Raw genomic sequence first — 20,466 nt, 5'->3', positions numbered from 1 at the left:
ATTTCTTCCGCTATTCTCGATCAGTCAAGTCTTCATGATATATGTTTAAAATACGAAAGCAAAGAGCAATACGAGCGCCTTGAAGCAATTAAGTAGTCAACGCAGGTGGCGTGTTCGGATTTATTTCGGAAAGTATACGTCACAAGAAGCCCGTTGAACAAGCAAATTTTTTGTAAATATCAGCGTTTCCTCACCTCTCTGAAGTATCTCGCTGTCGAGTAGTTCATCTTAAATTTTCTATCTAGTAATCAGAGGCAGGCAGATCGGCATTCTTTTACCCAAAATATTCATGGCGGTGAAAGTCTTAATCTTCTCATTAACAGTTGTACTGATAGATCCATCAGACGCTCATCAAAATAAAAGATCTAGTGATGTTACCGATCGATACAACATAAGCGAGGTGAGTACAAGTGGTACTTACATTCATTATCTTTACCATTCCTGTGCGTAGTAAGTCTCCTTAGGTCGTGATATTACGTTACAACATTGTTCTTTCATTACAATATCGTACTTCCAGTGCTTCCAGTAACCGAAACCTGTTTTTATGCCGTCAGCACCATTTAAACCTACCCAGCAGATACCAAACGACCCTGAGTTACGACAGGAATACCGAAATATCAGCTCACAAAATACTTTACAGTTAAAAAGCCACTAAGCTTTAAAAGGCATTCCCCGGGGCACTTACGTCTCCTAACGTGACGCAAAGGCCAAAGCCTATCAATACGCATTACAACGTCTGTACTCGGACATCGTATTAACGTCGTCGCTTTCTATGCTTTCATTGTCTATCTCTTGGTGCGATTCATTTCAACCAGCTCTTTTGCAGCAATGTTGTGTATACGTCTCCTTCTTCTCAATCGTTCCCTTTTCTTACTACACGAAATACGTCAGCAAGCAAAATGGTACAGGCCACAGTTTTCCTACAATAGAGATATTGCGAGGTTGGTGTGTACCTGTTTAACTCAAGTCCCATTGCGTTTGGGTATGGCGCGGCACATATTATCACACAATTTTGTACGTCCAATATGTAGTTTGCTGATTTTTTAAGCGGGCACTTTAGCTCCTCGAAGGTCCTGATAACAGGCCCCGTGGGTAGGAGACACGAAGGAAGGAACAACAGAAATGACAACTACTGTTCTGGCGCTGGCAGCGTGCAGAGATGGCACCGTGTTAGCACATCGGGCTGCTACTGTCCAGACTCCGGTTCAAGTTTCATGACATCACACGTAGGTTTTTTATTTGTTTACGATTTACAATGGCGATCGATTTCTCGACAGGATAAGGACGGTTTTTCGCACCGTGAAGGACTTCATACTTTAGAGTTATATTTTGGGCATTCCAACGGATGGAACCCAGGCCGTTCGATAGAAAAACCACTTTTCTACCCTTAGAATACCAAGGCCGAAAAGTGCAGCTGTTTCGGCCTCTACTGAAAAAAAAATTCCTCAGAAATTGACGCAGTTGTCTCCCAATGCGTACAATTTTTATGCCGCTTCTATTGAGCGTGAGTTCATTAAGGACAAATTTGGCTATGTGGTCGAAGACGTGGTTATTTTATTGTTTTTAGTGTTCTTTCGTTTCTTTATGCCAGTGATATAAGTATATATCATAATAACAATCAAACGACAGTACTTCGGAAATTACGTTTTTTCCAGATAAAGGCGTAGCGTATGGTTGGTAACTTTTTGTTGTTATTTACAATATTTTCAAAGTTCTTTTCCTTGCCTTTTTTTATTTTAGTCTTCGGTTTTTGGAGGAGATGTATAGGATGCATATTTTTGACTTCATCATGTGATTTTGAACAAAATTTACTTTTTTGTTTTGTTTCCTCTTCGTTTTTCAAAATATACGTTCGGCCACCTATCTCCATTTAGGTCATTATAATGAATAAATGCGACACTTCTGCTATTTATACATTGCTGAGAAAATACAGGGCGTCACACGGTTTTCTCATTTCCGCTATTTTTTCTTATTTCTTGCGTTATTCTGTCAGACTCTTGGTTTAATCTCCGGCTTTGGGAGGGAATATATAAAGAGAATATTCTCCGTTCTTTAGATCATTTTCGTGAATTTTTATTTTTTCACGGTTTCTTCTTGTTCCGTTTTTCCAGATTCTCTTCGCACAATTACCTCTTATGCTATTATAACGAATAAACGTGTTACTTCCGACAATTATGCATTTCTGTGGGAATGCAAAGCGTTACACCGTCCTGGAACCCGCCGCGGTGGCTCACTGGCTAAGGCGCTGCGCTGCTGAGCACGACAGCGTTACACCGTCCTGGAACCCGCCGCGGTGGTTCACTGGCTAAGGCGTTGCGCTGCTGAGCACGACGTCGCGGGTTCGATTCCCGGCCGCGGCGGCCGCTTTTTCTGATGGAAGCGAAAAGCAAAAAATTACACCATCTTCCCGTGGGGAACCATGAGCAGGATGCGAAGCATCATGGGAATTCCGTGTAGGTTTCATTGGGTTGCCGTTATGTTGTTACATTTATTACAGCACGAATGGGAACGCAGTGTGAACCCCCATGTAGAGACAGAGAAATGTAGAGACAGCGAAGACACCGACACCCGCGTTACCTGATCGAACACCTCCTGGTTCTCGTCTTTCTTTATTACGCGTTCACGCTCCTACACCGCTGCCCGCCCTCTTCGCCCTCTTCTCTGGTTCAGCTGGAAGGCGCGTGGCGCTTTCCTTAACTTACATCGACCCAACAACCCTCTCACACGACACACTCTTCGAAATCACCATTTATGCCACAAAAAGCGGCCTAGTACGGGCAATTTAGCCGTGGTCTGCACGACGTCTGAAGAGAGCCCTTGAAGACGGCGTCATAAGGACTGTGCTCCGCCCTCCCCATTCCCTTCCTGCACCCCACCTGGCATTTGGCCTTCCTTTCTAATAAAGTTTACAACAACAACTGGCGCTTTCCGCCACAGCTTTCCCGTGGTAAAGTTAACATCGTCATCTAAAGTTTTCAGTTCCTCGTTTCTGTTGACGTTCAGCTTCGCGTGCCTTCGCTGTATCAGTAGCTTCTTGACGTAGTTTGAATGAGTGAAGGACATAAGGCGCGTTCGTAGCACATGCTCCCGTCTCGGTTTGTAGCGCAGTGGGAAGAGTGCCACGTACATTCCGTTGTGGCCAGGGAGTCATGGGATCGAAACCGGGCGCCGCCTAAGTATTCCTTTTTATAGTGGACTGCACTGATGTCAGCCCAAACGCTGACGGGGCTGAAGAGACGCGCATGCGCAGTAGAGTGCGGATGGCGGACAACAACGAGGAGGGAGGGACACAGCCCCGAGCATGAGATGCTTCGCATCTAAAACGCCCGTGTGTACGAGAGTTCGGCGAAGAATAAAGAACCCTAGGGGCCCTATTCTGGACTGCACAAATTGCCGGATATTCGCCATGTTTGCTGTCAAATTGCCGGAAGCCTTTTCTGATTGGCTTTCAGTTTTGGTTACGTGCTTCCGGTTGACAAAGCGGTTGTGTGTGCTGTCGTCATTTTGACGTTTCATGACGTTTACGGGCACCACTTCTAAAGTTTGCGTTATTTCTCTTTACTGAAAGTGCACAATTATTGGCCGGCAATGAAAAACTAGACTAAATGCTCCGGATATGACAACGTAAGCCTGTCTTTGCTATTCAACAACAATACTCATTGTAATACACACCCTCTCTGTGATTGGCTGAGAAGGCGTGACGTAATTTAAACAGTTGGTGCGAACGATTACGTCAAACAGCGGCAACTTCAGCCTGCGTAAAAGCGACGTAATGTTACGTAACAGCTTGAAAATGGCGGCTCTTTTTGTCGCAAAATACAAGCAAAATAGGGAGATAAATTGCCCCAGCTTTCGGCGCCTCGAAATGTGCGCGAATTCGCAGCAGGCGCAGTTTCGCATTCAGGTGGTTTAAAGCATGTTTTCTACCGAAACAAATTATACTTTCAACTGTTTTCCAGTCAGCGATCACGGAGCATGCAAATAACGTGTCGTAGTTTGCTTTTATGTTTGGCAATAAAATAAAATTATTTGTTTGGCGTAACCGCAACATAAGAGGGCAGTACAAGTCTCTCCATCACAAGGACAACCCAATGCATGGTATTTGTCCACGCACCTCCTAGTAAGCTGCTTGGTCACATGATCGAACTCAAGAGCAAAATAGCAAAGAAAAATGACTGGTTCATTAGAGTGTAGATTCAAGTCGAGGTTCACGAATGAGTGAATCGGTGACATCTTTGCTGCTCATATGTGCTTCACAAGCGACGGTCGCCGCCGACTTTTTCTGTGATCACGACATAAACTTGTAACATAGCAGCAGACGATAGCGGGGCGGCGTTGGAAGCTGATAACGCAACAAAGCTTGCGTTGAAGCAGAGAGCCCAGCTATGTTACTAAAAGCGATTGAAAGAAATAAATAGATACCGTAAAAAATTGTGTAATGTTGTTTAGCTCCATATCCGCCCTTTCGCTCACTTTTGGATCACGTTCCTCGATCGCCTTGTGGTGTTGACGCCAATTTTGACCTGCAGAAATGTGTTTTTCTTGTCAGCCTCAGCTACCGTCTTAATTTTTATAGTACTTTTATCTTTCTTACGCAATATTTGATTCCTTGATTGCGATCTTTATGAGTGAATCGTCAAATTACACTGCACGTCGTCATACCTATAGGTGCAGGACATCACTGATTGCTTACGTCGTGCTAGCGTAAAAAAACATGGCGAATTGCTGGCAATTTGTACAGTCGAGAATAGGCCCCCAGGGGCCCTATTCTCGACTGAGCAGCATGCAGATCGTACCTTTCGTCCGCTTAATTCCGAAAGAAATTTATGCCGGCATGGCGTGAAAAATTTTGACACCACGTAGCACTCCGCGAAGAGTAATGACGGGGCGAATGCATTCATGCGTGTGTTTCGATGAAACAAACTTGACGGTGGTAAAACCGGCCTTTGGAACACCTTAGCACCCTTACACCACAGCATATCTGTGCGCGCGACAAAAAACGCTCCTTTTCAGCGGTGCGAGGTAGAAAGGCGCGGTTCCAGTTTTCCACTCTGGGTGGCGCTCGTATTTTCACAATCTCGAACTGCAACTTTGAAGTTCACTTGCATATAAAAATCTGCAGAGTTAATAAGTAACCTGGTAATAAATACAAAATGCAACAACAACGTTCATTTTTGCTCGTATGTAGTAAAGCCCCCAAACGTCATGATCGCTGGGGTCACGGGCATAAAAACGGCGAAGTTTCATCGCCCTAATATCACCTTTGAGCCGCAGCTGCTCAGGCGGTTTCACAAATTCCATACCTCTTCTGTCCGGTTCCGCCGCGGCCGCGGTATGGTTTTTTAATGCCGAAAATCACCCGTCGCCACTACCGACACCATATTTCGTCCATGCTTATGAGGAACAGTGGCATGCCGGCTCCCAGCGAAAAATGGTCATCGGTTTACTGCGCGATAGTGCTTTATACAGGGCAACACAGAGAGAGGGAAACATATAGCCTGCGCAGTGGACTGCCTGCGCACGCACGTTTGCTCGAGCGGCCTTAAACTTGATACAGCCGCAGGAACCTCATGCAGCCACAAATAACGCATCTGTGTAGGCAATACCCTGCGAAGCAAAGTAGTTAAATCATATTTGACCACCGCATGACGAAGACCTGCATGAAAGAGGGGGTCATTTTGGACAGCAGGGAAGGATACGAAGGTTCGGAACGGAATTCTCTATGGGGGTGGCAAGGGGGTATAATGTGTGGCACTGGAATCGGAGGAATACATGATTGTGCCAGTAAACACAGGTCCTGAAGGGCAAGGGATGGCCGCAAAAGATTTGAATCACGTTGAGATTGAGGAGAGAGTGGATGGAGTGAAAAAGACACGCGTCAATAGGAAAGCAATTAGTACCACCTTTTAAACTCCCAAAGTGGCGTTTTTGATTGCGTAGAATTGGGCATTGATAAGCGAAACGCAAGAGGTTCAGTAGCGCAATTTGTAAAATGTTAATGCGCTGCGAACCTGGCAAGAATTAGCTTCATTGAGATTATCGCCGAGTGGCCACCTGTATCAGTATGTCTTACCAAGTGACATGTTGCGGCGGAGTGGTGTAGGCCTTGTCCGTTTTTGGCTGCATGCAAAGGGAAGCCGAAAATCTTATATTTTTTTAGATATAACACTACAACGCTAAGTTTTACATAAACTAACTCTAACATTTAAAATCCAACGAGACCACCGGCTTTGCTAAAGGTATGCGTTCCGAGTGCCCCCTTGCTGGAATTTAACTTTACCTGCGTTTACTGACGCTGAAGGCCACGTTTGTTAATTGGAAGTCTAAGGTAGATCTAAAGAGCTCCCCGCGCTAAGAAACTGTTCTAAAAAATACGACTTTCTGACACTACGCAGAGTCCGGCTTTTTCGGTAATTGGCCAATTTAGTGATTTCGGAATATTTACCGTGACGATGAATGCACACGGAAAGAGATCAATTCCGATATTGTAGTTTAGTCTGGGTTGCGATAGTGCGGCGCAAGGATTTTGAAGGCAACAAATTACACCAAAATCTTATGACTATATTTTTTTCAAAATTGAGACAACTAATCCACTGAATACAAAATATCCACAAACAGCAAATTCGGACGAAATAAATGAAAAACAAAGCCCGTTTATCATTACGAGAGCTGGTTGGGATTTCGTTAGGTAAATTTAATGTGGAAATGAAATAGACGCTGTATGGTGCATGAAAGGTACACATTCAAAACATGATTCCACCAGGAACAAAAAATCAGTGCCCTTCCACTCTGTGAAGAAGGACTACCTGCAAAGCTTGTCGCAGTTTGCGGAGTGCACGAAACAAAACACGTTTGTTGTAATTCGTAATGGCGCACAGTTCCTAGCCAATTCTGATGGAGCACACTTCCTATTACCTGAATGAACCTCTGAAGGACCCAAGCTTTGTTCTCCCAAGCTTTGTTCTTGCACACAAGCATGGAGCTGCCTGTGTCCCCCCTGTCGTAAGCATGTTACTGTTTGTGTAACATACAAAACCAATCAGCTCTACCACTAAGGGCCCGGACAGGTCCGATTTGGCCTTTTAAAGTCCGCGCTTAACCTCGGACGAGCACCATGGACATGACATCCATCATTACGTGCGCGTGAAACAGACAGCTGCGTGTGCACGCCCCCCCCCCCCCCCCCACCCCCCCCTTTCACTATTTTCCACTACAAACCTGCGCACGCCTAAACCGGCATTGTGCGCGTGCTTAGAAGTGACTGAGGCCGTCGACAATATCCCCTGAAAGCCCTCTGAAGGAGTGATATTGGCTCAAGCCGGAGTTCCAAGCGGCCAACTTGCTGTTCATCGGGGAGGGATTCGCCGCTACTCGACGAGTTGAACTTCAGGCGGTAACGGCGATGCGAGCAGCTTTTCGTTGTTGTTGCACTCATTGGCGCTTGTGTTCGGGCCAACGCTTCGATCCTTGATCTTCTTCCTACAATACGAACATGCATCCGCCCCAATAACGATTTAAAATTGGGAAGCCCTTGAGATCTATCCTCGCGAACAAACATGTGGCTGTCCATTTTCTTTCCTCTCGCATGCATCTTACTGTGTGTGTGAGATGTCTGCGTAACACATCAACGTACACCGTAACTACTGAATTGAGAAGGACAGCTGACTAACCGCATTGAGCCATGTAATTTTGTCATCTAAATACCAGCACAACCGGCATTTCATCGGTAGCGGAATGAAGCCTAGCTGTGCGTGCACACCCCCTTTTTTCTACTCGCAAACCATGCACGCATAAAACGGCAACCGGTGACAGCGCATAGTTAGGCGTGAAAGACAACAGCGAGAATATCGCTTGGAAGACCTTCCAAGCTGAAAAAGAAATATGGGCTCAAGCCGGCGTCCCAACTGCCGGGACGCCGGGAATTCTTCCTACCGGGAGGAATTCACAGCTACTTGGCGAAATGGATTTGTTGAAAACGGTAACGGCGCGTTTCGGTCGTTTTAGGGGGCAGCCCTTTGGCAGCCGTTACCTGGGCTTCGCGGGAGCGCCGTCTGTTCATGTCCGCGTAACAGAGTGAGCGAACACAGCAGCGACGAAAGAAAAAAAAACGGAGAGGCGCGTATGGAGAAGGGCGAGGTGGAGTACGACACGTGCGGGTACGGCATCATCGCTCTCACTGCCTTTCCCTCACACATGTTTCATGTGTGGCCACCAAGGAGCGCCCTCCCACTGATACTTTCCCCATACGCCGTTCAATTTTCCGCTAATCCAAGCCACTTGACGTTTGCGCGGTAGGTACAAACACGCTATGGAGCAACATGCTCGCGGCTCCCTTGTGCGGAGCTAATCCGAACCACGTGACATTTGCGCGGGAGGTTCAAACACGATTTGCAACATGCTGGCCGGCACGGCGGCGCACTGCGAGGTAGCAGCAGAGTAGCGAACGCTGCACTACGTAATCTGATCACGCAAAGGCTTCCAGAGAAGTAGCAGAAATGCCCGTTGACCGAGGAGACTCCAGCTCGCGCTGCGCACTAATTTCATATTAGGGAGTGTAGCAATCGTCAGTGCATTTTTTATGCCCGTCCTCACTTCTACTTATTTTTGGCAATCATCTGATAACCACATATCGCCGTTAGCTGCCGACTGAGCAACTTACCAAAGGGGCATCGGTGGAGGTGAGGGGGAAAGTAGTTATGCAAGAGGTGTCAGCGGTGGTGAGGAGGAGCCCCGGAGTGGCGCCGAGTAAATCGGTGACACCGGAAAGAAAACCTAGGGGTGGGGGGGGGGGGGGGTTAGACATATACTGCTTTGCAGTAAAATGGTTGTGGCTTCGCTTAGCCAACCTTTGATATGCAAACACTGATCTCCACTATAGTTGCTGGATGGCGCTTCGAGCTCTCCGGCGCACGGCCGCCGGAAGTTCGAGCACTCGTCCCGGAAGTCAGGCAAATGGCTGCCGTTCCAGCATAGCGTATGCTACGTATGGGCTGGTTGCGCGCGCATTCCGCCAAAAATGCCTGCTTGTTGCGCCGTCAACTCCACAAGCAGACCAGAGAAGTCGTCTGGGAAAACGTTCTACTTAGAAGTATTACACAATTCTGTATGACCTGCGTGATACGCAGTGAAACGCAAATGTCATTACAGTGCCGTTTTTAAGCTGTGGCTCTTGTTACGCAGATTCTGTCGCTCTAAGCAGGGTTTATACCGGCGTTGGGTGGCAAACTTAAGAAGGGACAAATAGGCTCCATCCCCAGGCAGCAAGCTCCGCAGTGACCACTTTACTGACAACTGCTTTGACAGAACGGGCACACGAACTCAGCTATAGCCTGACGCCGTGCCCATGTTGTTTTCTTTACCGAAACATCTATGAAAGGCATAGTACGACACGGATCGGCATTTTGGTATAGCTGCCCTGAAAAAAGAAAGAACACTGTTCGGCCATCGCAGTTCACTCGTTTAGCGTTCGTATAACTTCCCCTGCAGTTGATGCTACGTTTATTAGACACTGAAATCGCCTGCATGGGCGCTACAGTTTTTCGTAGTATATTTGCAGAGTCGCTTTAAAATTCCGCCCCACCAATTAGCTCGAAGCACAATAAAATCTACATGGAGCTGTGAAAAGCTGTGAAACCATGTACTGTAAGCAATGAAACGTAACTGGAAAAACATCTCCATTACGTTACAAAGCGCGAGGTCTTCAATTTTAAATGCCCATTTTTTTCTTTCAATTGTTGAAATGCTGCTATCTCCATTACCGTATTTCGTCGCATAATGATCGCACTCACGTAATGATCGCAACCCGGAAATTCGTCGTCAAAATATGACTTTTTTTTATTTCCCGCGCAACGATCACACCCTGAACTTGCCGCAGCCATATGTCATATGTGTGCCAAGTCCAGACGATGATGGTCGTGCTTACCTTAGTTTCCTCCTATTTCAAAGCGGATATGGGTACTTTATTTCCTCGGACTTGCCGATATCGGCAGGCGTGAGTTCATTATTGGTGCGGAAGAAACTCTCACTAAATGCGCATAATGAACTCACCAGACAAAGAAAAAACGCGCTCGGCTTGCTGCGTCGTCAGCAGTGTCGTGTTGTCCCATACTGCGACAGCAGCAGCAGCCACTTATTGGTCGACCTGTTCTCACCCCGCAGCAAACTCATTCTGGCGCGTTCCGTAATTCATGAAAACACGGCATTTTGCGTCACTTTGCAACGTAACTGGAGCTGGTCCGTGGAGATTTTATTATGGTTTAATTTATTATGTTTATTATGTTCATGAGACCTATCGTAAATATTCTGACCTGCAATTGCGTTTTCTGCGCTGAAACTTTTTTCGCGTAAAATTTACCTCGCGTAATGATCGCACCCCTAAATTCGCATCATATTTTTTGGGGAAAAAAGTGCGATCATTACGCGAATAAATACGGATGTATCTCAGTGGTGCTATGATAGCTGTCTAAGATGCTAGGGGTATACTTCCCAAACACACATATGGTTGAATTCATACAGTGAAGGATTCCGAAGTACTGACCTTCGAAGGTAAAACAGGACCAAGCTGCGCAAAGTCATTTTCAGTTTTTTTTTTTTGTCGGCACGTAGCAAACCTCAAATCGGTTCTTCTGTTTCAGGCAGCTTTTGTCCGTGTTGATATCGAACTCGCTTAGCTGGTTGATTTTCGGATAATCGAAGTCCTTTCACGGCTGTTAATTTATTTTTTTCGACTAATACAAGCCTCTTCACGACTGTTAATTTATTGTAAGACGTGCAGCTTAAAACGAATCATTAAGTCCACTCGCTAGCCTATATCCCGTTCGAGTTGTGTCGTTTCCTTTCAAACCAAGACCCAAGTGACATTTTCGTTCTCCTTCGCAATTACATTCTGCTTCATATTAACGTCGCATGTTTCGGTATAGCATAGGTGGCGATCTGAACGCTATGTGTATCGCCAAAATGCAATTAAGTGAGAACAAAATGACAAAATGCACCAATGCGGACGCATACCAGCGGTTGAAAAGCGTAGCAGACGCCCGACTTCCGGGACGGACCGTTCAACTTCCGGTGGCCGTGCGCGCGCCCGGCCGCGACAGCGGCGTAGCGCCATCCAGCAACTGAGTGGAGATCAGCGTATGCAAAGGAAAAGCTTGGCTGAGTCTGGTTGAGCCTGGGTTTTGCTTGGTTAACCTTTGATGTAGCTGAATTGCCGACCACGGCTCAAAGCCGTTCGGTCCCGTGCAACGCTCGCAGAAGGACGCCCGGCTTCGCTTTCATTCTCGGCGAACGCGGTACAAAATGAGTCAGATAGCCCGAGACGACCCAGTGGCGCATGCGTGGGACGCTGCGGGTTTGGTCGGCTGCCGACCAGCTGAGCGCCCGCTCCCGTTGCGGCCGCCGCCGCTATGGGAGCAGAACGACCCGAAAACAGGGCGTTCTGCGCAGCGCCGACAGTGGGCGGGGTGAATCACGCGATGCGCTTGGAGGGGTGTGTCGCCGGGTGTGTGTCTCCGGTCAAAACATTAACTTGCGCATCCACCGCGAAAACGCTGGAAGAAAGTAGTAAAGCTTTACTTGAGAAATAGCTGCCCGGGATCAGTGTTTTAAATGTTGGTGTTGCCGCTTACAACTAACCCTAGTAAAAAAAAAAACTATGGTGAGAAAATTACGCGCTGCTTGTTTAATAATGGTCATGAAAGTTATAAACAATAAATACTATTTTTAACAGCACTGCATTTTCAAATGATGAAAACCCACATGCCATCATTTCTTCTGTTCCCACGTAGTAAACCAAATTTCTTCAGTTGAGTACAAATGTTCAGAAGCAGTGCGGCCAGCATCTTATTATAAAATGAAATGTTACCTTAACGTTGCTTGCCATCTAAGTAATTGATCATGTAGCTCGCTCCTGTCCAGCTCGCAATAACCGATATAAAGTATGTTTGTGCATTTGTTTCAGTTCTACGATAGGAAGAAAGGCGAATATATTTGGACAACAAACGGAACTCTTTTCGATGAGTGCGTTCTGTGTGAATTTGACATGGTGATGCGTCACACCCAGGGCCACGTTAAATTCACGCGAACATACCTGCTTGATGAAGTTAGGTGAGACCAATTTGTTGCATAGGTTGCTTGTTTCAGCGGCGCTCTTTGGATACCTTTTTTTGCAGAGTAACGCTGGTGCTGTGGGGAGATTTCATAGCAAAAACATACTCTACGGCGATTAACATAATGGATATAAAAGTTATTAGCGGTAAGAAAACTTTCCCTTTTCAACATTTGCACTCTTTAAGGAAACGTTTGAAGACCCTTGTAACAGTGCGAACATTTGTGCCTCTAATTGCTGCATTTTCGACCTGTCTTGAAAATTCCCTAATCCTCTACCTCCTCGTCCTGGAAAGGAAACCTTATTAGCCCTTCATGTCGATGGTGTACCGGTAACTGCTTTAGTCGATACAGGTGCGCAGTTGTCTCTTATGAGCTCATCCCTTCGCCGCCGTCGACGCAAAGTCCTCCCGCCTGTCCCGTCCTGTGGTCTGAGGGTTGCCGATGGTGGGATGACCTCCGTAGCCGGAATGTGTTCTGCGCGTGTTGGACTGGCCGGTCACGAAATCCCTGTTATGGTTGCTGTCCTGGACACGTGCACTCATGACATTATTATCGGCCTGGACTGTCTCGCGGACCACGCAGCCTTAATCGATTGTGCCTCGGGTGTTCTTCTGCTCGAGCTACGGCACCCCCTTCCTATTGATGTCGAACATTAGCCCCGGCTTCGTTCCACTGAGCACATTCACCTGGCCCCAGAGGCAGTCACCTACCTTCCGCTGACCTGGTCTCCACCCGTGCCGGATGGTGATTACATCGTTTCACTGGTTACAGACGTGTTGCTCGACCGCCTCGTGGCTCTCCCGTTTTCGGTCGTAACGGGTGCCCAAAAACGGATCACACGGTCGTTACCGAATTTCGGACTTTCGACATAAGTCTTTCCACAAGAAATAGCGCTTGCCCTGCTTTCGCCATTGGATAACGGCGAGATTTCTGTCATGGCGCTTGACACAGCCCAAGTTGACAAATCAAACTACCACAACCTCGCGAAATCAGAGGCGTTTGTGACAATGATTTCCAGACCTTCCAACGTACCAAGCTCACGAGCTCTGCTGTCTTCTTGCCAGCCATCGCCACATTTTTCACTTCGACGGCGGGCCCTTAGGCCAGACATCCGTTGTGACGCGTCACATAAACACCGGGGATGCCAGTCCAATACGCCGAAGCCCATATCGAGTGTCTCACACCGAGCGAGGTGTCATTCAGCGGGAAGTCGACGAAATGCTTAGAAGGGATGATGGTATTGAACCCTCCTCTAGCCCATGGGCATCACACTGATAGTTTTGGCGAAAAAGAAGGATTGCTCATGGCGCTTTTGTGTTGACTACAGGCACTCGAACAAAATTACCAAGAAAGATGTATACCCGCGCCCTCGAATTGATGACTTCCTCGACTGCCTACATGGTGCCTCCTACTTTTCATCCATCGATTTGCGGTCCGGATACTGGCAAATAGCTGTTGACGAAAAAGATAGAGAAAAAACCGCTTTCGTGACGCCTGACGCTTTGTAGCAATTCAAAGTCATGCCATTCGGACTGTGTAACGTGCCTGCCACATTCGAAAGGATGATGGACTCTCTTCCTCGTGGATTCAAGTGGACAACTTGCTTTTTTACATGGACGACGTCGTTGTGTATGCACCCACATTTCAGACTCACCTGCAACGTCGCTGGGACGTTCTGGGTGTTTTTCGCCGAGCCGGACTCCAACTGAACTCCAAAAAATGCCATTTCGGATGTCTCCAAATCAATATTCTGGGTCACCTAGTCCACTCCACCGGTGTTCAACCCGATCCCGAGAAGATACGCGCCGTCAAAGACTTCCCCATTTCTGGTTCAGTGCATGACGTGCGCAGCTTTATAGAGCTGTGGTCGTACTTCCGCCGCTTTGTCAAAAATTTCGCTGCCATCGCTCGAGCCCCTCACTGATCTTCTTAAAGGAGTAGTGACACGAAATTTCTCGCTTTCAGTTTTTATGCTGTAAAGAATACCTATTGTGCCAGTAATTACGAAAATCGAACCGAAAGCCGTCAGCCGCCAACACAGAATTAATTATAGCACGTTTATTGCAACCAATTTCAAATTTCAAACCAATTTCAAACCATTTTTCCGCCTCGCGGGAAAATGGCCGTTCGAAGGCCAGCCTGCAAGCGGGCCAGCCTTACGTCACGGTCTCACCCGTGACGTCAGGGACGTTTTTCTTTCCTCCATGCGTTCGCCGCATCGTCTGCTACGATTTCACATGGTCCGCGACTCGCCCGCGCAGTCAACATGTCGTCTGAATCGCCAGACTCGGATGAGTCACTGCCACCCGACAGACAGAACAACTTTATTTGGCCAGGCGATTCGGCCGGCGATGTCTTCGCCGTCGTCAGTTTTTTAATATCACTGCGGCTCGAACCGGCGCAGACCGTGATAGCAACAGCTTGTCGCCACTCTTCTAATCAATCTGATCACGAAAAAGAAGCTCCACATGCGAGAAAGTAGAAGTTAGTGTGTTGAAAATTGTGCTAGGAGTTGTTATCAGCGCTGAATTTAAAAGTGGCGTTCAGATATTTGCCGCGATGGTGAGCCTACGCTGACCGGAAGCGGAGGTTCGGCGCTCCGACCCAGCACTGCCGGCCCCGCGGTGCAGCGAGCGGCCGAAAGATGGCACCACCTGCGCGCTAGAATCAAAACAGGCCGCGGCAGATGTCTTGGTCGCCGATCGCTGCAACGGAAATTATTGCCAAAATAAAGCTTCATATGCGAAAAAGGGGATGATAGTGTGGTGAACATTTGTGTAAGGGATGGTCATTCACAGTTGTACAGATACCAGCGATCAAATAGTTGCCACGATACTAAGTTCCCAACACCCAAGGTGACCCGTGCAACCCCGAGCCCGCTCGCTTGGGCGACAGTTCTTCCGGCCGCCGGCGCGCACGAACTCAGTCCACGTTTAGCACTGCATGTCGTCGCGTGGAAAATAATGCATCTTGGCGTCGTCGTCGATTTGCTCGGACAGGCTTCCACGAGCAGTACTTCGCATACCGCGAGCTTGCCATAGCACAACTTGGGCGAGCTCGGCGACGCGCACCGCCGCGTCGCCGCGGTGCCCATCGACATCGCGCAGTTTTCGGCACCAGTGCCGAACACCATGCGCCGGAAACGAACTGAAGAGCAAAGACGTCGAACACGCAACGTTTAGAAGCATTGCTCACACAGCTACACCCACGTCTCCTGCCCAAACGAATACCACCGACAACAGCAGCGCAGGATATCGTTTCCGGTTCTGAAAACGACTATATTACGTCACCCTGAACCGGCCAGACACGCAGGCCAATGTTTCGTCACGCCGAAAGCGATTGCGCTAGTGCTTCCGATTTGTGGAAGCTCGCGGCCTGGACAATCAAAATTGATTTTAGATGTGATTCCGGTCTCGGATCACTGCAAACATTTATGTGAGGCATCTGTACAAACTACTGAAGCCAATTATATCATTTTAGGTATCAAAATTTGGTGTCAGTACTCCTTTAAGAAAGATGCAGCGTTTTCTTGGGGCCAAGCGCAAGCGTCCACTTTTTTTCGCGCTAATCAGCCACCTATCGAACCCGCCATTCCTGGCTCCCCTTGACAGCTCGGATCTGACGGAAATTCGCACACACGCCAGCGGCCATGCAATAGGAGCGGCGGCGGTCCAAACACAGGCGGGCCTCGACCGGGTGATAGCTTGCGCAAGCCGTCTGTTGTCCCCATCCAAACACCACTACTCTATAACCGAGCGCGAATGCCTTGCTGTGGTGTGGGCAGCGGGCAAATTTACACCTTATCTGAACGTCAGGCAGTTTTCCGTTGTAACCAACCACCATGCCTTATGCTGGCTTTCTTCTCTGCAAGATCCCACAGGTAGGCTGGCTCTCTGGGCCCTATACCTCGAAGACTATGATAATTAGGTTGTCTACAAGTCCGGTAATCTGCACAGAGATTCCGACTGTTTATCTCGTCATCCCGTCGAAGAGCCTCCCACTGATTTGCTCGACACGGATATTTGTGTCTTTTCGCTGTCGGACTTCAAAGCCATCGGTGACCACCACCGCCATGATCCGACCTTTCGGCCTATTATCAACCGTCTCCACTTAGAGCCAGCGGACCCTTCCCTGAACGCGTTCGTGCTGCGGGATGGTATCCTATACCACCGCAACTTCCGGGCTGATGGACCTCACCTGGTTCTGGTGGTACCCGAGCAACTTCGCCCGGATGTCCTCCGCCAGCTTCACGACGTGCCGACGGCTGGCCACCTTGCCGCCGCTCTCACTTACGACCACGTCCGCCGGCGATTTTTCTGGCCAGAGAACTACCGGACTGTGCGTCCCCATGTCGCGGCATGCGTTCCTTGCCAACGTCGAAAAATACCCCCATTACGTCCCGCCGGCCAGTTGCAACCTTTGGACATTGCGACCGAATCATTTTATTGTGTTGGTTTAGACCTTTTAGGCCCCTTTCCGGTGGCCTCCTCCGGATTTGCTCGATTTGCTCCTGGAGGACGTCATCCTGCCTCATGGTGCTCCGCGACAATTGCTCACGGACCGTGGCCGGTACTTTTTGTCACAGGTTGTCGAGGACGTTCTTCGCTCTTGTGAAACGAAGCACAAACTGACGACTGCATACCATCCTCAAACAAATGGCCTTACTTAGCGCCTTCGGCTCTCGTCATTTCTAGATATCCGACGCACGCTTGACACTAAGTACCAGGCAGCATAAACTGTGAGCGTCTGGGTTTATTTTCCTAGCTTGGTAACTGTTGTTGCTCGTAAGACTAATAAGAGTGGGGATTTATCCCGCGGTTTTTCTTTGTTTAGGTTTGTTGTTCACACCACCATACGCTGACATCACCACAGTCCCTGGGGGATCTACTGTGACTGCCTGTCACGGAAGCCAATTCTGATGATGTCAGGGCTCGGGTGTTATGAACGACGTGACGCACACGTGACAAGCAAAGAAGGAGAAGCAACAAGGGTCCCGAAAGAACCTAGACACATTTATGAATAGGATCAAGAAACTGAATACGCGGAGAACACACCAAAGGAGGTGACACTAAACACACTTTACAAAAAGCAAGGCTTAATACAATCGTCTTAGTAGAAACAACAATAGTTCTACGGCCTGTAAATGTCACTAATAAGACAAAGAACTAGCTCACAGTACCTCAGGTATGTCGTCTAGCGCATGCCTGGTAGACAGGCAGACTTCCCCGACGTATTCGCCTTCTGGAGTGCCCGGTGGCCCTAGAGTAGTGGTCGGGTTTTTGGCGCCGCCCTCTTGGAAGGCAGGAATGGTACAGCCACTGAAACGAACACGCCGGGGCAGTGGCTGGGCCAAGACGAAGCGTTTATTGCGATAGCGCGGGTTAATGTAGCGTTGTGCGAGAGGGGTTAAGAGGGAGGAAAGGAGACAGAGCAGTGGTGATAACGGCGGCTTCGGCTGGCGTGACGTCAGAGATACATCATCCACCATGGACTCTGGTTGCCCTGATGACTTGGCTGGAGCCGTTGCTCACCGGCGCAAGGCATGGGTGGCTTGATTTGTGGGAAATGTAATGGTGGTCCACCCGACTACGTGGCGGCGCCCCCTGGAAGGAACGTTGCTCAGGCTACCCGGCGCTAAGCTCGGCTACCTGGAGATGAACCAGTGTCTGGCCCTACGGCGCAGCCATCGCTGTGCCGGCAGAGGTGGCGACGCCCCAGTGCTGCTGACTGGTCATCACCCCCGGTGAATGTCGCCTTTCTGAGGTCTCCCGAACTCCAGTCGGTCTTGCATTGTCGGTTCCAAATCCTGCCTGCTTTTCTTTTCCCGCACTTCCCTTTTCTCCGGGCGCGGGTGATTGGCCTCATTTTCCTGTAGTCGTCTTCTTCTTCTTCCTCTTCTTTACTCCTCACTGGTACCTGGCATCTCGCTACCCCTTCTTAATATCGCTAGCAAAAGCTTGTGAGTTACACTGTCGTACGATTTCCTAAAATCTATGTAGCTGTATAACGCCATTACCTTTTCTTCTATATCTTCTAAAATTCTGTTCTAAATTCTTCTAAAGATCTGTTATATCAACGTTAAGAATTCATGGCTTCAACTACCCTCAACGCATGAATGTCCATTCAAGAGCTATGCTGTAAACACAAATAAATCCCTTCGAGTGCTTTTTTTGTGGAGAATAAACACTTACAAGTAATTGTCCACGTTTCTGTAAGGAATACTATTATTTTTCTTGGCTTCATAATTAAGTAGAATAATTCTTAGAAGAAGCGAATGGGAACAGCTGTGACAGTACAAGATGTTGGACTGGGAGGAACCCCACATCCACCATAAGCGCCGGACGGAGACACGTAGCCAAAAGCAGCTCTGGGTTGAGCCAGGTCAACAATGTGACCCCTGTGAAAAGCACCAGCGGCCGGCAACTTTGTTCAAGGCGTAGCATTAGTAACCTTGTTCTCCCACAGTAAGCATCTTGCCCTGTATTTGCAGAAAATACAGAATTGGCGGAGGTAATACATTAGTTCACCGTAATAACGTAAAGGGACGTAGATCGTCACACAGAATTCTGGAAAACCAAAAATTTAGATTCAAACAAAATGTAAAAATTTCAGAAATAATGCACGAATCAGGAATTGTTTTCACTATACCCTAACCAATGAAACGAAGACTAAAATCAAATGGCAGAACAAAATAATGTCGAAAACATGACGAACAATTCCAACACCGGAGAACTTTGTACCAGCGTAACAAGGGACAATTGTTTTAACACCACAAAAAACACAAAACATACAAACATACAAAAACGAACATAGCAAAGACAACATCACGAATCTGATACATAAAAAAAACCAAGGCCTAAAATAAAATGTCTGAACACCACAGTGGAAACTAGAATAAAGAGCAGCGAAAATGACCCAACCCTGTAAGGGCCTGCATGTGCGCATAGATGGAGATTTTGCGGAAGTAATGTACTTTATAATAACACCATAAATGGAGATAATTCCTCTAACAGGAATATGAAAAAGCACATCATGCAAAAAAACCTGCAGAAAAATGAATAAACCAATTGAAAAAAGCGCACGTACGTTATCCATGTCCAAGAACCGAAGATAAAATAAACAAATCATGCTCGCCTCCGTAAACAAGAATAATAGAGAGTTTTAGCAGTCCGTATGCTCCGGCCGTTCCGTTAGTTACGTTGCTACCGGGTTTACCGCGACCCGACTGCGCATGCGCCATTTGTTCCGTACGCGGCCGCCGTTTCTCCCGGCGCTCTGCTTCCGTTTTAGCATATCCGGAGCCCGCAACCGGCTTGCGTTGCTCTGGTCGGATGGTGTGTTGGGAACTTTAGGCTTAGCGTCCTGGCGAATATTTGATCGCCGCTATCTGTGCAACTGCGAATGACAATCCGTAACACAACTTTTCACCACACTATCATCCCCTTTCTCGCATGTGAAACTTTATTTGAGCTACAACTGCCGTTTGAGCGATCGGTGACCGAGACATCTGCGTAGCCTGTTTCGATGCTTCCGCGCAGGTATCGCCATCTCTCGGCCGCTCGGCGCACCGCGCGCCGCGGCATCCACGGCCGGTCAGCATAGGCTTGCATCGCGGCAAATATCTGATCGCCGCTTTTAAAATAAGCCCTGAGAACAATCCCTAACACAATTTTTCACCACACTAACACCTACTTTCTCGCAGGTGGAACTTCGTTTTAGCGATCAGATTGATTCGGAAGAGCAGCGACAAGTGGTTGCTACAGTGGTCTGCGCTGGTTCGAGCCGCTGAGTGTGCCGAGCTGGCAGGCGCGACCGGCGTGTGCGCGGACTGTTTCCTATGCAGAAAACGCTTTACGATTGCCTGCTTTATCCATTTCTTGTGTACAAACCCACGGAATCTACAAATTCAGCTCAGCGATCGTTGTAGTTGACCATGGAGCAAAAACAGTGGGCGGAGCGGCGCCGACGAGGCATCGCACACCCACATCGGTCCATGTGTCTCAAATTCACGCGTACGACTAGTCGTGGTGACAGTGGTAACTATCAGTCGCATACGAATCGCGTGTACCAATCGTACATGTGTCTAGCGCTTCAATCGGGCAAGGCCAAGGCCATTCCGGTACGTGAACGGCGCGCAACGATGTCGTCACCTGCGCTCGCTCTGGTGCCGTCGCCGCCGCCGCAGCCCCTGCCTCACAATGCGTCCGGCCGAGCGCGATTTATTTTAGATTTGCAATGCTTTAGGGGAAACTGCGTTGTTTATTCACGTATTTTTAGCTTGTGGATTTTTGCAAGAACTCGGCTAATCAGCCGTCACACGGAACGAACGGTACGACGCTACGGAGTGCTAAAACACGTTTT

At 48.1% G+C, this 20,466-nt stretch overlaps 1 long non-coding RNA gene across 1 annotated transcript in view; it reads left to right on the top strand.

Moving 5' to 3' along the window:
- Positions 1 to 201: 201 nt before the first annotated feature.
- The window catches only part of LOC144141661 (uncharacterized), a 60,768-nt gene continuing 40,503 nt past the window's right edge, over positions 202 to 20,466 (top strand). The window contains exons 1-2 of the long non-coding RNA XR_013316667.1: positions 202 to 400; positions 11,957 to 12,102. This is a non-coding gene — a long non-coding RNA (uncharacterized LOC144141661). The remainder of the gene's footprint in view (positions 401 to 11,956; positions 12,103 to 20,466) is intronic.

Source organism: Haemaphysalis longicornis, unplaced genomic scaffold (genome assembly GCF_048455015.1).
Source record: "Haemaphysalis longicornis isolate Haplotype H1 unplaced genomic scaffold, Haemaphysalis longicornis Haplotype H1 scaffold_6, whole genome shotgun sequence".
In the NCBI taxonomy this organism is placed as follows: domain Eukaryota; kingdom Metazoa; phylum Arthropoda; class Arachnida; order Ixodida; family Ixodidae; genus Haemaphysalis; species Haemaphysalis longicornis.
The sequence above is the reverse complement of the archived record's forward strand: the minus strand, read 5'-3'. Positions and strand labels throughout refer to the sequence as shown.